General features: G+C 47.5%; 1 protein-coding gene across 3 annotated transcripts in view; it reads right to left on the bottom strand.

The window, feature by feature from the left end:
* Positions 1-14,005, bottom strand: part of LZTS1 (leucine zipper tumor suppressor 1) — a 49,088-nt gene that overhangs the window by 25,609 nt on the left and 9,474 nt on the right. The window contains exon 1 of one of the 3 annotated variants that reach the window (XM_030552132.1): positions 7,075-7,095. The exons of the other annotated variants lie outside the window; for them this stretch is intronic. The gene's annotated coding sequence lies outside the window, so the exon portion shown is untranslated. Of the gene's footprint in view, positions 1-7,074; positions 7,096-14,005 lie in introns of those variants that run through there. 3 annotated transcript variants of the gene reach the window in all.

The raw sequence follows: 14,005 nt of genomic DNA, 5'->3' as shown, positions 1-14,005 counted from the left end.
CAGCAGGGGTATAATGAAGATGTATCCTCTAGATAATTCAAGGGTTGGGTGGAGGGAAAGGGGGCGGGGTACAGGTTGCTGGTGGACAGAAATTAGTCCATAATCAAAATGAACTAAATTCAGATTCCATGGGAAGAAATGACTGAAAGGGAAATTGTTTGGTGGCTGAGTCATTGTAGCAGGGTGAACAATCGGGAGCCATTCTGCTTCCTACTGCTTGCTAAAAGCTTTTATGCTCCATGCCCTGATGTTAAGGTCACCTGTCTTTACTCCTCTGGCTGTGCGTAAGCGCCAGAGTCCCATCACTGAACGTCTTCCAGGGCGTTGCAGGATGGACTCGTCTTTACACAGGAATGAAAGTATATGCTGCTCCCCACAAAGAAAAAATAAGAGTTTGTGTGCAAAGCAGATGCACGCATATCCCTCATGGAAATGCAAGGATAGGGTGGAGGATAGCATGGCAAGTGTGACAGCACAGTGAGGGACTGCCTGGGACATCCTTGTCCTGAAAAGGATGAAAGACACCATGGCCTCTCTGCCTGGGATAACATAGAGCACATGGCTTTCCTGACACACAGTGAGGAGAGCAATGAAGAGCACGGTGGTACCTAGGGTCCATTTCATAAGTGCAGCTCTAGCAGAGGCAACCTCAGCCCAGTTGCTACCCACTGAGCTGGGGAAGGTGCTCTTCTGGATCATCCCGCAGGCTGCTGTGTATGGAGCACAATAGCCCTCGTTAGATTCTTTGATGTAGGAAGGGGGCTCCCTTTTTAGATAGCCACATAGGGCTGTTAACCGTAGGCTGCTGTGAGTCTTGGCTGTTCACCTAATCTATCAGCCTCTTCTCAAGAGCTTTGTCCAGTCTGCTTTTAAATGTTCTGAGGTCCATCACGGCCTTGGGGAGATTGTTCCACAGTCTGTTTGTTTCTCCTAAATTTTCCTGTACTCAGTTCCATCCTTTCGCTCCTAGGTAGACCTCTGTGCACCACCCTAAACAACTCCTCTCCAGCCTAGATGTTCACTGCAGGCCATTTTCATGCCCCTGTTTACCCAAGCGAGACATATAGCTCTTTTAAATCTTTCCTGGTCTGTCATTTTCCCCAAGTCCTTAATCACTCCTATTGTTCTTCTCTGAGCGATTTCCAGACTGTCTAGCACATCTCAAGTGCTGAGAATTAGACACTGTTTTCCAGGTATAGTTAACTTGTACCATAGCTATGGAGAGGGATTATTAAATAAAGGTTGAGAAAAATCCAATTAACTATTAAATATCACACACACACACGGATTGTCATGAGCCAGGAGAAGTGGATTCTACATCCAGCCCTGGGTTTTTCTAAGTTTCAAACTCCAGTTTCAAACTCTTGGTCCTTATAAACCCAAGAGAGGAAGAAAACCCCCAAGAACTCAGAATATCCACTCGAATGCCTATATCTATTTGGGGAGATTAACGGAAATAAGTAAGAGCCAAGGCCTAAACACTGTGGGTTTTTTCCCCTGGCTGTGATACATTCAGGCAATCAATTTTATGGACCCATTCAGAGTTTACTGATTAAGAGAGGTAATATGTGTGGAGGAGGATAATTTGCCAAAGGGCACAGGAGAATTGGTGCAGAAATTCAGTGTGTGTGTGTATGCGCGCACATATCTGGCCTATGCGTGTGTGTGTGTGTGTGTACATGGCAAGTAGCAATCACAAAGTGAAAACCTCCCAACACAGCTATCACCTTGGCAGGGCAAGACTTCAGGCAACACAAGCAAAGGAATGAAGAAAAGCAGCCATCATACTTACAGACATAGGCTGAGATTTTTCAAAGATGCCTAACAGATTTTGATGCCTTAAAATCTCCTAGGAACCTATCCAACCCATGGAGTACAGGCTTTGAAAGAGAGAAAGCTTTGGCTGAAACACACAGACATCCCTTTAACACACACCCACCCCTCTAAAAGGACTGGCTACTCGCTAAAATTTCTGTGGTACCCTTGAGCCAAGTTTCTCAATGAGCTTTATGCAGATCAGTAAAAGAAGGCACGCCATATTCCTATTTTACAGATAAGCAGACTGAGGCAGATGTTTAGGCCAACATTTTCCAAAAAATGGCCTCTGATTTTGAATGCTCAGCTGGAAGCACCATAGGCCTGATTTTTAAATCCCCTGTAGTGCCAGGTGAGCTCTGGCCACTTGAAAAACAGACCAAAGACCTTTCAAGCAGAGAAACTGTAAATGGAAACACCCACAATACGAGGCCACTTTCGCCTTAAGGGGCTTGTGCCAACCGACAGAAGTCAGTGGCAGAGCTAATAAAAGAACCAGCAGGTTCCAATTCCAGGGCTGTGCATTTAAGCTGAAGAATACATTTCCTTGCTCAATTTCTGGTGCATCTCTGGGAGATGGTTAGGAGCGTGTGGGAGCTGCTGGGACTTTCCGACAGCTCGGCAAAAAGCATTTAAATAATTCGCATCCCTCCTACGCACCTCTGAACGTATTTTTTTTCCCTTTTCATTTAAAAACTAACATTTGAAATATGCAGAGGAGTATGCACTCCCTGTGCTTCATTAACATAAAATGAAGGGCCTGCAAACTGACAGGCTGCAGAGAATTCAGAGCAGGAAAAGAAAGCCAGTCTCCTAAACTAATCCTATTGTGGCTAGGGCTTGGAAAAAAAGAGAGAGAGTGTGAGTGAGTGTGTGTGTGTGTGTGTGTGAAAGAGATGCTGAAAGTGTGGTGTCTGTATGTGTGTTGGCAATTGTGTGTGCGTGCATGTGTGTGTACATGTCTATGTGTGAGTGTGTGATGAATCTGTGTGTCTATATATGTGTATGTGATGGAAACCATGTGCGTATGTGCGGTGAGTGTTTTTGAGTGTGTGTAGCACTGTCACTGTGAGTTTCTGTTGTGTCTTGGTGTGTGTTCTGTGAGGGTGAGTGATGATTCTGTGATGCTGAGAGTGTGGTGTGTGTTGTCTAGAACATGTAGCGTGGAAGGGGGGATGTCTCTAGTTGTCAATGTGAGCATGTCTATGTGCTGCCTGGGTGTCTATTGTATCTTTGTGTGTGTTCTCTATTAGCAGGTGAGGAGAAGTGTGTGATATGAGTGCATGGTGTCTCATTTGGCATATGTTTTTCTTTTTGAGTGTGTGTGTATTTGTGTGTTGCTTCTAGGCAAGAGTGAGGGGTGTGTGTGCGTGTGTCTGCAGCAGTTACTGATGAGTGTGTGGCATCTGTGTGTGTTTGCGTCAGTTTGCGGTGTCTGTGCATGTGTGATGTATCTGCTCATGTCTGTCTGTCAAGAGCCAAGGAGACATGGGAAGGGCGGAGAGGCCAGGATGGGAGCTAACATCACAGCCCCACTGTTGTGTTAAACTCCCTTTGCGTCATTAACTTTATGAGTGCTGCAGATTTCAATCATCTCCATTCTAAGCCCCTGACCTCGCCTGCTTAAAGGGGTTAAACACCATGACATTAAAATGCAATTCACCCTGTCACTTGCCAATTGACAGGGACAAAAAGAAAAGAAAAGACGGGAGTCTTCCCCCTGGCCCTGCCACCTCCTGGTAAATTAGCCCCACAGTTCCTGCTTGCTCTTTTGTATTTGCTGGTTCGGTTGTGAGTGCCCTGTGGGGAGGGGGTAAGTACACAGCGCACGGGCCCAGCGTTGGTCAGACTTCATTACCAACGCATTACATGTCAAAGCAGCTCTGGGGGACAGAATCCAGGGACCCATCAGGAGAGCCAGAACATTGTGATGCAAACAGGGGCCGGGCTGGCACAGTGTGCAAGGGGGCCTAGACGACAGGGCTGGGCTGAACAAAGAAATTATATCTTTGCCATAGGGTATGGAGATCAGGGTGGGGGCAGATTCTGTGCAGGCATAAGTGGGGTGCAACCCCACTGACTTCATTAGAGACAGCCCTGCTTATGCCAGGGATGCATCTGGCCCCAGGGTTTTGTGTGCACATGTGTCTGAACAGCAGGGTAAACTGGTGATTCAATGGCAGAGCTTAGAGGCAGGTCGCTCTGGTTGTGTCTGGCTAGATGACCCTTCATGGGATTTCAAAGGTCTGTTTAACTAAATTGAGGCAGATTAATAATACCACATCTCTCTTTAGGGTTAGAGTTAGTGTTACAGTTCAGTAACACAGGGACATGAGCAGGGAGCAGGTCAGGGACCTTATAACAAACCCCCACATATGGCCCATTATCAATCTATGAAAGTAGCATGTATAGAAGGTAGCAGGTGCTATTATTAATGTATGAAGGTAGGGTGACCAGATATCCCAATTTTATAGGGACAGTCCCGATTTTGGGGACTTTTTCTTATATAGGCACCTATTAACCCCCAACCACCACCTTTCCGATTTTTCACACTTGCCCTCTGGTCACCCTATATGAAGGTAGCATGTATAGACCTCACTTGAGGTCAGGGTCCCATTGCTTTAAATGGTGTACTGACACACAGGGTATGTCCACATTTACCTCATGTTTCAGCCCACTGATCATCCCCACCATCCACATACAAAGCCCTTAAGCACCTGGTTACATGTGCTTTGAGCCCACGCTCGCTGGGTTACGAGTTACAGCCTGTGCTTTCCTTTAAGGCAGGCGCCGACCCGCCCGTTTTGCTGTGAGGATGCAGCTAAAGCATGCGTAGCTGAGCTCATGTTAAAATAGTCCTCCAACGTCATCCCACAGTTCCACAGAACTCACTTCCCACTCACCTCCAATGCACTAGAAGCTACCCGTTGTTTACATACACTTGGCTAGTGTGGAACCCTTCATTCCAGGTGGCCTGCTCTGTTTTCTGCACAGTTCAGCCTTACCAGATACTGTTAGCTGTCCAGGGGAGCACACCAGGGTTCAGAGACTCTACCTGTCCTGAAGCAATTACAATATGGACAAGCCAAACTAAAGGTGGGAGGAAGGAAGGATTTTTATCTCCATTTTACAGATAGGAAATTGAGGTACAAAGAGACTAAGGCCCAGATTTTTAAAGGTATTTAGGCACCAAACTCCCGTTGATTTCAAAATCAACTTAAAATCTGGGTCAAAAACTTGCCCCAGATCACACAGAGTCTAGGGCAGGGGTTCTCAAACTGGGGGCTGGGACCCCTCACCTCAGGGGGTCACAAGGTTATTACATGGGGGCGTCACAGGCTGTCACTCCCCACCCCAAATCCCACTTTGCCTCCAGCATTTATAATGGTGTTAAATGTATTAAAAAGTGTTTTTAGTGTATAAGGGGGGGTCACACTCAGAGGCTTGCTATGTGAAAGGGGTCACCAGTACAAAAGTCTGAGAACCCTTGGTCTAGGGAGTTTGTGGCAGAGCCAGGAAGTGAATCCAGATCGCCTGAGTCTCAGGCCACCCTTCCTTCCTACTGGCAGCATTAATGACACTGCTATTTTGATGGGGAGGATATTTCCAGGATCAGCCCCATTTATTCGCAGCTTGTGGAATGCTAACTGATTTCTAGTGAGAGGAATCCACAGGGCCATCAGACCGTGACTCCCCATTTATCATGCTCGACAAAGTTTCAGAGTGGGTGGTGACAATAGCCAGGGCTTGTAGGAAAGAAAATGCCATCCATTGCAGTCAGACTAGATGACTGTCCAGAGACTGAGAGAGAATCTCTAATTCCCTCTGGGAGTTGGAAAGGAGGAATGGAGTAAGGTAAAGTGGTCAGAGCACAGGTCTGGGAGTCAGGACTAGGCCCTCGAGAACCTCTTGGGACACTCAAAACCAGGGAAAAAACACCTTCTGGTTTTGGGTATCACCACAAGCTTAAAACTCAGGCCAAGTCTGCTGAGATTTGAGCGAATCTGGAGGTGACTGATGGTCTCATTCCAAAGCGAGAGGAACTCCATTGCTTGGCCATAAGCTCTGCAAAATTCAAAGCAAAGCACCAAGAAGTGCAACCTCTGCATGGATCTAAATCACAAGAGGACTGCAGCACGATCACCTGGGACAAACACTGCTGCATTTCACACCGGGCTGCTGGGTCCTATCGCCAGTTTTGACACTGACTAACTGTGTGGTCTTGGGGCCATCTTTCTGCACTTCTATTTTCCCTGGATAAAATGGGGATAATGAGAATGAGGAAGGTCCTTGTGAGACTTCAGTTAATGTTTGCAAAGTGCTTTGACATCCTAAGTGCTAGGGAAGCACAAATATATTTTTATACTAAGTAACATGAATGGAACAGGTTTCTTCATAGGCAGGGAGAGTGCTGTAGTCTCCCTGTTAATGAAAGAGTGCGATAGGACCTGAAGGAAGGAGGGGCATGAACAGACCAACTCCTGCCTTTGCAGGAAAAGAAAGAAAAATAAATCACATCCCACATTCCTTTTCCAAAACCGAGTCATATCAAACCTGCCTCCCTCCCAGGGCTTTCCCTGGGAGAGAGAAATCTCTCCCCTCCAGGCATCTTTCTGGGTGGATTGAAGGAATTCAGTCTTATCTCATCACTGGCCCTTGAAGTGTACTTGCTTTGAAGCCATTTGCCCATACAGCTCGTCACCTCTTCCTTGCTAATTTTCACACACTCCTTCTCCCTCTGTTTACAAGCTGATCCAAGTCAAGAGCCTCTTTCCAGCCTTCCCTCTCTGTGTTTATACCACTCATCACCTCGGTGTGTCTCTCCTGCTCCCCTCTACTTTCTCTTCTTCATTATTAGCCATCATTCCTATTGCAGAAGCAGGTAAGGGTCAGGGCTGTGCGCACACAAGACAGAGAGTCCCTGGCCCCAGCAGCTCACAGGCTAGGATCTCGCACGCTCTCTCTCACCAGGTGATGCTCCCCATGTTCCAGCTGGCAATCACAAACGGCACAAAGGTGGAGCTTTGAGTGCTGCTTGAAGAATCTAACCCCCCCCCCCCTCCGCCAGCCAAATGTTGCCAATTGTCAGAGTGAAAAGGACAAATATTCTATCTGGGGCATCTGACTTACATTTCCATTAAGAAATGGACTGAACTGAAACCCTGAAACCAACCAACCCCACACGTTTCTTCTAGGAGTGGGATCGAGATTTCATACTTGGCACAGGTCAAACCGCAAACCTCTACACCGTGAACTGACCCCCACAGAGCTAGGCCGATTGATACCAGCTGAGGACCTAGCCTTGGCCTCCTGTGTGCAAGGGGGTTTTCTATTAATCTCCTGTAATTTCTCCGCTGGTTTCCAGAGAAGGTTCAGGGAGAGCACAGGTCGTCTTCCTCTTCCCCAGATGGAGGCAGGTTCTTAGAAGCCTGCTAATTTCAGCCCTCCACAGAAGTGGCAGCGATAGCACTTTGAGTGCCCCATCAGCAGCGCCGACCCTGGTCCGCCCCCTGTAATCTTCACCCTAATTGTGCAAATGGGAATGAATTCAAACACTGCCCTTGCAGGCACCATCCTTTTGGCGTTCAATAGTCATTCCGTGCTGGTGAAGGGTCCCATTACAAGGCATTCATTCACTCTAATTCATTCATTGACATTCATTGGGATAATTCTGATCACAGGCCGTAAGTGAATGGAGTCGGGGAGTCACAAAGCAGGCACATGTGTTCCGTCCTGATTTGCCATTAGTGAAGGGGGACACTTCAGACGAAGAATAACCAGCCTGAATTACATGTTACCTCCACTCTAATAGCCTGGGAGTCCATCACACTTAATGTTGTTTCAATGAACACTGGGAGAATTCACACCCACTGGCTGCTGCTTATTATCGAAGCTGGCAGTAGGCTTGGCACTGAGTTCAGTGGGCTTGATGCCAGTACAACACGAGTCTGTTGTACCATGTCTCGGCAGCAACCGCTGGCAGCTGAGGCCAAACACTTGCTCAGGAGATCCTTCCGCCTGCCCAGTAGCTAAAGATGTATTTGCCCAAATAGGAAAAATGGGACAGAAGAGAAAGATGACAAGGAATCTTTATAAAATCTGACCTTGGGCACTGTCTCGTTGTGCCAGTCAGAGATCAGGCCATGCTAGCATGAAGAAGCTTATGCCCAAGCTAGAGTCCTCTGATTGAAAGGGATAGCAGGCAGTACTGAATTCCGAAACAGATTCCTTATGGGAGCCGGACACTTAAGTCATTATGCCAAGGTGCTCAGGATGCAGATCCTGGCTTGGGTTCTGATCCTGCAATTGGATCCAGGCAGATGGGCCCTTGAATCTATGCTCCATTTGGGCATAAGGGTTCACTTGTGCCGAGCCAATTCTGGGCTTGGGGCCTTGCTTGGTTAGTATTGGAATAAACCCTCGCTCTCATATTCAATTTCTTCTGGTTCTGGCAGAGGCGTCATTAATTAACTCACTAGTCCTTTACCTTGGAGATGTGAGAGCGAGTGCTGTCTAACCTCAGAAATAAAGGGATGGGGATATTTTGGGTGATGGTGCGGATTTCTGCATTGGACATGGATAGGAAATATCCACCCAGAAGGGGCACATAACTGGAACTGGTGATTTCAGTAGGACAGCGGTGTGGGGATCCCAGAATGGGAATAGCTAGGACACTGCTAATGAGGGATTGCAGCACTGCACATGGGGAGTCCAGGACTGAGGAAAACAGAGAATGCTGCGGGTCAGGGACTGAGGTGCACTGGTAGAGCTCTGTCTGGGGAGCCCTGGACTAGAATACAGGGATGGCTGCAAGTCAGCAATGAGGCACACTAGCAGAGCCACTTGGAGAGGAAACCGACTCAGCACCTGCCTCTGCTGTGCCTGGTTTTACGCTGTTTCTTCCGCCCCCCCCCACCCCTTTTAAAAAAAAGCATGAAAATTCCCATGATGGGAGAACCCTACAGAATGTAATAGCGGATTCTGTCCTTGCTATGGAACAGCTAACAAATCTACAGCAAGGCTCTCATTCACTGTAAAACCTCTGTGGGTCAGATCCTCAGCTGCTATAAATCAGTGTGGTCTGGCTGATGTCAGTAGAGTAACGCCAGCCTATGCCAGTGGAGGATCAGCCCGATGGGTGCTCAGAGTAATTTCTCAAGAACCCCACTGCATTTCTATAGACCCCTCATGCTTTAATCCCTGTGACATTGTACAGGACTTTCCTATCAGGGTCACCAATCAGTAACGTGAGCAAATATGTTTTTGAAATGCAATTTATTATTCTTTTCCCTCCCCAGTCAGGAGGGACCTAGAAGGGAAATAAACAAGGAACAGTTAGAACTGGTGGCTAAAATGCCCCAGCTGCAGCTAAAGGGCACTGTCCCCAGAAAGAGCTGAGCTTAGCACAGGCAGGCTCCGGGCCGGTAAAGCCCCCAGGAAAGTCACGAGATGGACAAAATGACCTAGTTGGATAGGGAAGGACAAGGAGGGATCCTCTTGGGGAATCTGTGGCTGAGCTGCTCCTGATAAGATCAATGAGCTCGGCTGCAGCCCCCCTGGGTTAAACAGATTGTCCCTTTGCCGGCTGCTGTAGCTGACGCTTTGCATTCTCCCTGGCTTCGTGGGGGAGATGAAAGGGTTTGTTCTCTCACTCAGAGACTCTAGGGGGCGGGGGGGAGGGTGAGGCGCTCTACTGAAATCCAGCCTGCTCTCCAATGTCCATCAACTCAGCCCCACCTCTAGTTACCTGGTATCCTGCACCTTTGATCTCAGTCATACAGGTGTCAATCCATGGGTGCTGGTGCTGCCGCACCCCCTGGCTTGAAGTAGTTTTCATTATATACAGGGTTTACAGCTTGGTTCAATGGCTCTCAGACCCTCCACTATAAAAATTGTTCCAGCCCCCTGTGTAAATCCATTGACTTTAACGGAATCACTCTCGAATTACATCAGCGTACATGAGATGAGAAGCAGGCTCTGTGTGTACAGGGACACTTCCTCAGGTTCATCTTCATTTCCATCAAGCCTCACTGTTTTACCAGTCCCAATTGCTGCCGTTCCTCAAAGACTGCCCATCAGAACCCTTATCTTTGCCCTGCAGCAGCTGGGCTTGCACCAACCAAGCCTTAGGATTAGCACAGCCCCAGATAAACTGCCAGAAATGGGGACTAGACTATGTGTTTCCTTCCCTCTGCTTAAAAGTGGACAAAGTGAACCTTTCCTGCCACCTTTCCCATCTGCTGGGGAATCGCATACTGCCATGAACTGTTGAATAAATGTGAGATAGTGGATAAACCTTGCCCCAAGAGCTGTTTGAGTTCCTCACAGCTAAGACCATCTCTGAGCCTTATAATTGCTACAAATCCACATGCAACAAGCAGGATTCCAGAGGCTTGCTTTTAGCTGAACACAGAAACTCTAGGAAGGATTTGACTGCCCTGCAGGAGGTGCTGAACAATGCAGGGAATAGGTGGCAAAACAGCAGTTGCCTAATTTGCTCAGCTCTAGGTCCAATCGCTCCACAGCCAGTGGTTAGAAATGGGGTAAGTAAAGTCAGGCCGTTTCCTGCATGAGGGTGCATCAGAAAAGCAAATATTTCCAGCGTGCTATGCCTGCTCTGAACTGCACCCAGGGTCCCTTTGACTTTCTCTCAATTGACCAGAAAACACACTGTTTTCATAGCCAAGCCATCCTTCATTCGCAAACATAAAATAAAATAAATAAAATGATTTCCATCGCAGGCACAGGCTCCTGACTCTCTCTCTCCCCCAACACAGCTGCAGTATTGTTAAATAGCTTCACACAAAGGATCAAGATGTTATTGTTACTGGGAGCTGTGCTTGAAAAGTTCCAGTCTTCCCTCCTACTAGAAATATACCTTGCCTTCAGTGTCAAATAATATGGGTGACTGCAGGGTCATGTTGCATTCCACAGGGAAATAAACTTATAGTCAGTGTTCTGAAGAATGGGCTGACTACTCGTGGATGCAGGTTTAATGGACAGCCATTGTGCACACTTCCCCTTCGTCGCTCTGCATTTCAGTCCTCAGCCTTAGCATCATCTGCTATTCTAGTCCTCGGAGCCAGCCCCAGTGCATCTCAGTTCTGACCCCTAGCACGCTTGTGCTGCCTATATAGCTCTGCCAATGTCCCGCCATCCTATCTCACAGCATCTCCAATCCTGGGACCCCATACAACTCTATCAGTGCCCCTCGGTCCCGACTCACAGCCTTGTCACAACCCAGTTCTGGGATCCTCACCAGACAAAATGACATCACCTAGACTGAGGCAGCCCATGATGCTGCACTAAATGCATCAAGGTGCTTTTCAAAGCCTCCTTTTGTCACATGCATTTCCGAACCTCATCAGTGATTTAACGCCAGAGCACAGTGCACGCATGTGTCGTATCAGTCATGCTCCCGGCACAAAGCAAACGTGTATGAGCCATAGCTAAATATTCCCATAGTGGTGATGGTGGGGAGATCATTTTAGTTTATTTAATTCCTAAGAGCATCTGGCTTTTCCCACTAATGAGTGACTAATACTGCAATTAAAGTGTCGCTAATTGGAAACTTAGCTTTGAATCTCCTCTTTTCTCTTACAAGTTTGTTGAATCTTTAGAGATTCAGGGTTCAAACCTGCAAGACACTGAGTGCCCCCAATCTCTATTGAAGTCAGAAGATGTTCACAGGCTCTCTGTCTGTAAGAAATTCATGTTCTGCTGATATCAGACACAATTTCTTAGATAAGCTACAGACAAACACAGGGAGCTGGGACTAGGACCCTGATCCTTCAAGCACCAAATTCACAGGACTCTAATCTTTGAATAACTATCTCCCCTGGTTGTGAGCTGTACCAGGTCCCCTCTCTTCCCATTACAAGTTCCTGGGACAGATTTCTGCATAGTCCCCAATAGGTTTTCTAGCCACATGGTGACAAAGAATTCCTAGCAATGAATAGCTCTTAGGGGTGTTGGTGGTAGGCAACAGTTCAGGGTTAATGAGAGAGAACATGGCTTGTTGACTGACAGTCAAACCCACAACCTTTCCTGGAGCCTGGTCTACACTTACAACTTAGATTTACCTAGCCACAATGTTCAGAGGTGTTAAAAATACACCCGCTCCTGAGCACTGTAGCTATGCCCACCTAACCCCTGGTGCAGAAGCAGCTAGGTTGATGGAAGAATTCTCAATCTAGCTATCACCACCCAGTTTGGTGGATTACCTACATGGATGGAAAAAAACCTTTCCGGTGATGCAGGAAGCATTTGCACAACAGCACTCTAACAGCATAATTCTGGCACTGCAGCTCTGCTGCCGCAGCACCCAGAATGTTGTAGACATAGCTTGGGTGTGCACCCTCCTAGCTGAGAGATGCAAAGCGATTGTTCTCACTCCTGGAGGAGGGTGAACAGGACCCCGCATACCCAGCGCTGGTTATTTTTGGGTCCTGGAACAGTGCGAAGCTGACAGCTGATGCCGAGGTGGGTGACAGCTGAATGCCGAGCGCGGCTTTCGCTTCAGATCCGAAAGGCCCTTTTCACTCATCTATTTCTGAATCAATAAAACATGATCTGTCAAGACAGAAAAAAACTACCCCCAAAAAGATGGTTGTAAGGGTCTGCCTTGGCTCAGGCGCTAATCAGCCCCCAGAACGTCACTGCAGGGTGTTCTGCTGTGCTACCTCTGCGCTGAGCCACGCTTAGGAAGCAGGAAAAGGATTATCTCTTTGTCTTGTGCTTAATAACAATCAGAGAAAAAAGTGAAGGGCTAAGAGCTGGAGTTCAGCTGCATGGCCAGGGGCCTGGTTTCTTAGCTGAACTATCCAGACCTCTCTAAAGCTGGAAGTCACATGGAAAAGGGTTCCCAGATGGGACTCTAGGCACTTTCCACTTCCTGATCCCACCACAAATGCCACAAAATCTCCCTTCCTTGTGGCTCTTCCAAGACCGGTCTTTGAGAGTGGCCAAGCCCTAATACATTCAAAAAAGGGGTGACCCCATCCCTGTACACCACCTGGACAACTGCTGCCTACGGAGGAGAGGTTGTGAATACCTTCATGACCTCTGAAGTGCTCTCACCTAATGCCAGAAGCATGGATTTGATTTTCCCACACTGTCTCCATTTCCTGCATAAGCTCTAGCAGCTTGTAAGACAACAATCAAAACTGTCTAAATGTATTGGGCAATGTAAAGATGGCTTCATGTCAGCGGGTGATGGTGTCACATCACTGTTGTGATGATGTAATACTGCAGGTGTTAAAATGCCCGAGCCTTCTCTATACTAGGGCTCCTGCTATTGCTGCTATCAGTGGGAAATTTTAGGAGACAACCACAGTGTGGGCAAGGTAGGGAAGGGAGGGGATTTGCTTACAGTCAGCCAGCAGCAGAGCTAGAAACAAAACTCAGGTGTCTTGGCTCCCAAATTTCCAACCTAACCACTACACAGTTTAGTCTAGGAAAACAAAGCAGTCCTCCCTAGCCCTGCTATTTATGATTAAAGCTGCAACGATGGATAGGAAACCCACTTCCTGACAGTTAATAATCAGCTGGCATAGGGAAAGGCTTCAACCTCAGGCCCCTCAAGCCAGTCACTCCCCAAGTGCCAGGAACTGCTTGCCTCGGTTGTTATTGCTGTGAACAAACTCTGGAAATATACAGAGGGGAACTGATCTTTCCATGAATAGTGAAAAGTTAAAAGTTGAGCTGCAGGTTGCCATGGAGATGGGGTTCTGTTTGCAACCTTATCTTCTCTTTTCTTCCTCTTCCGACCTAATAAAGGGCAGTCGGTAACCAATGGAGAAGCAGGGCTCCATCAGTCTTGTTTGGATTGGAGCCTCTGACACATACACAGCCATGGACACTTGACCGCCTTTCAGGGCACAGGATACCTGCAACAGCCTGCCACTTCCCACTCCACCTACCTTGTACACACCAGAGCAGCACAGGCATCAATGGCCTGCAGGAGCGCTTTTTCACCTCGAGTTAACTGATTGCCATTTGACTCAAGGCAGCAAATATTATGCATGAGCTAGTATGGGCACTCCCCACATGTGTTCTGGAACACGTCTCCCCAGGGAAGAATTTGCCTCAGTAAGTTTAAGGCAATTCTGAGATTTGATATCATCATGACTGGTGACAAAAAGAGAAAGGAGGAAGAAAGGAGAGAGTATCCCAAATCTTAGCTTGGAAA

This window comes from Gopherus evgoodei, chromosome 2 (genome assembly GCF_007399415.2).
Source record: "Gopherus evgoodei ecotype Sinaloan lineage chromosome 2, rGopEvg1_v1.p, whole genome shotgun sequence".
NCBI classification, from domain to species: domain Eukaryota; kingdom Metazoa; phylum Chordata; order Testudines; family Testudinidae; genus Gopherus; species Gopherus evgoodei.
This window is presented reverse-complemented; position numbering and strand designations above follow the sequence as displayed.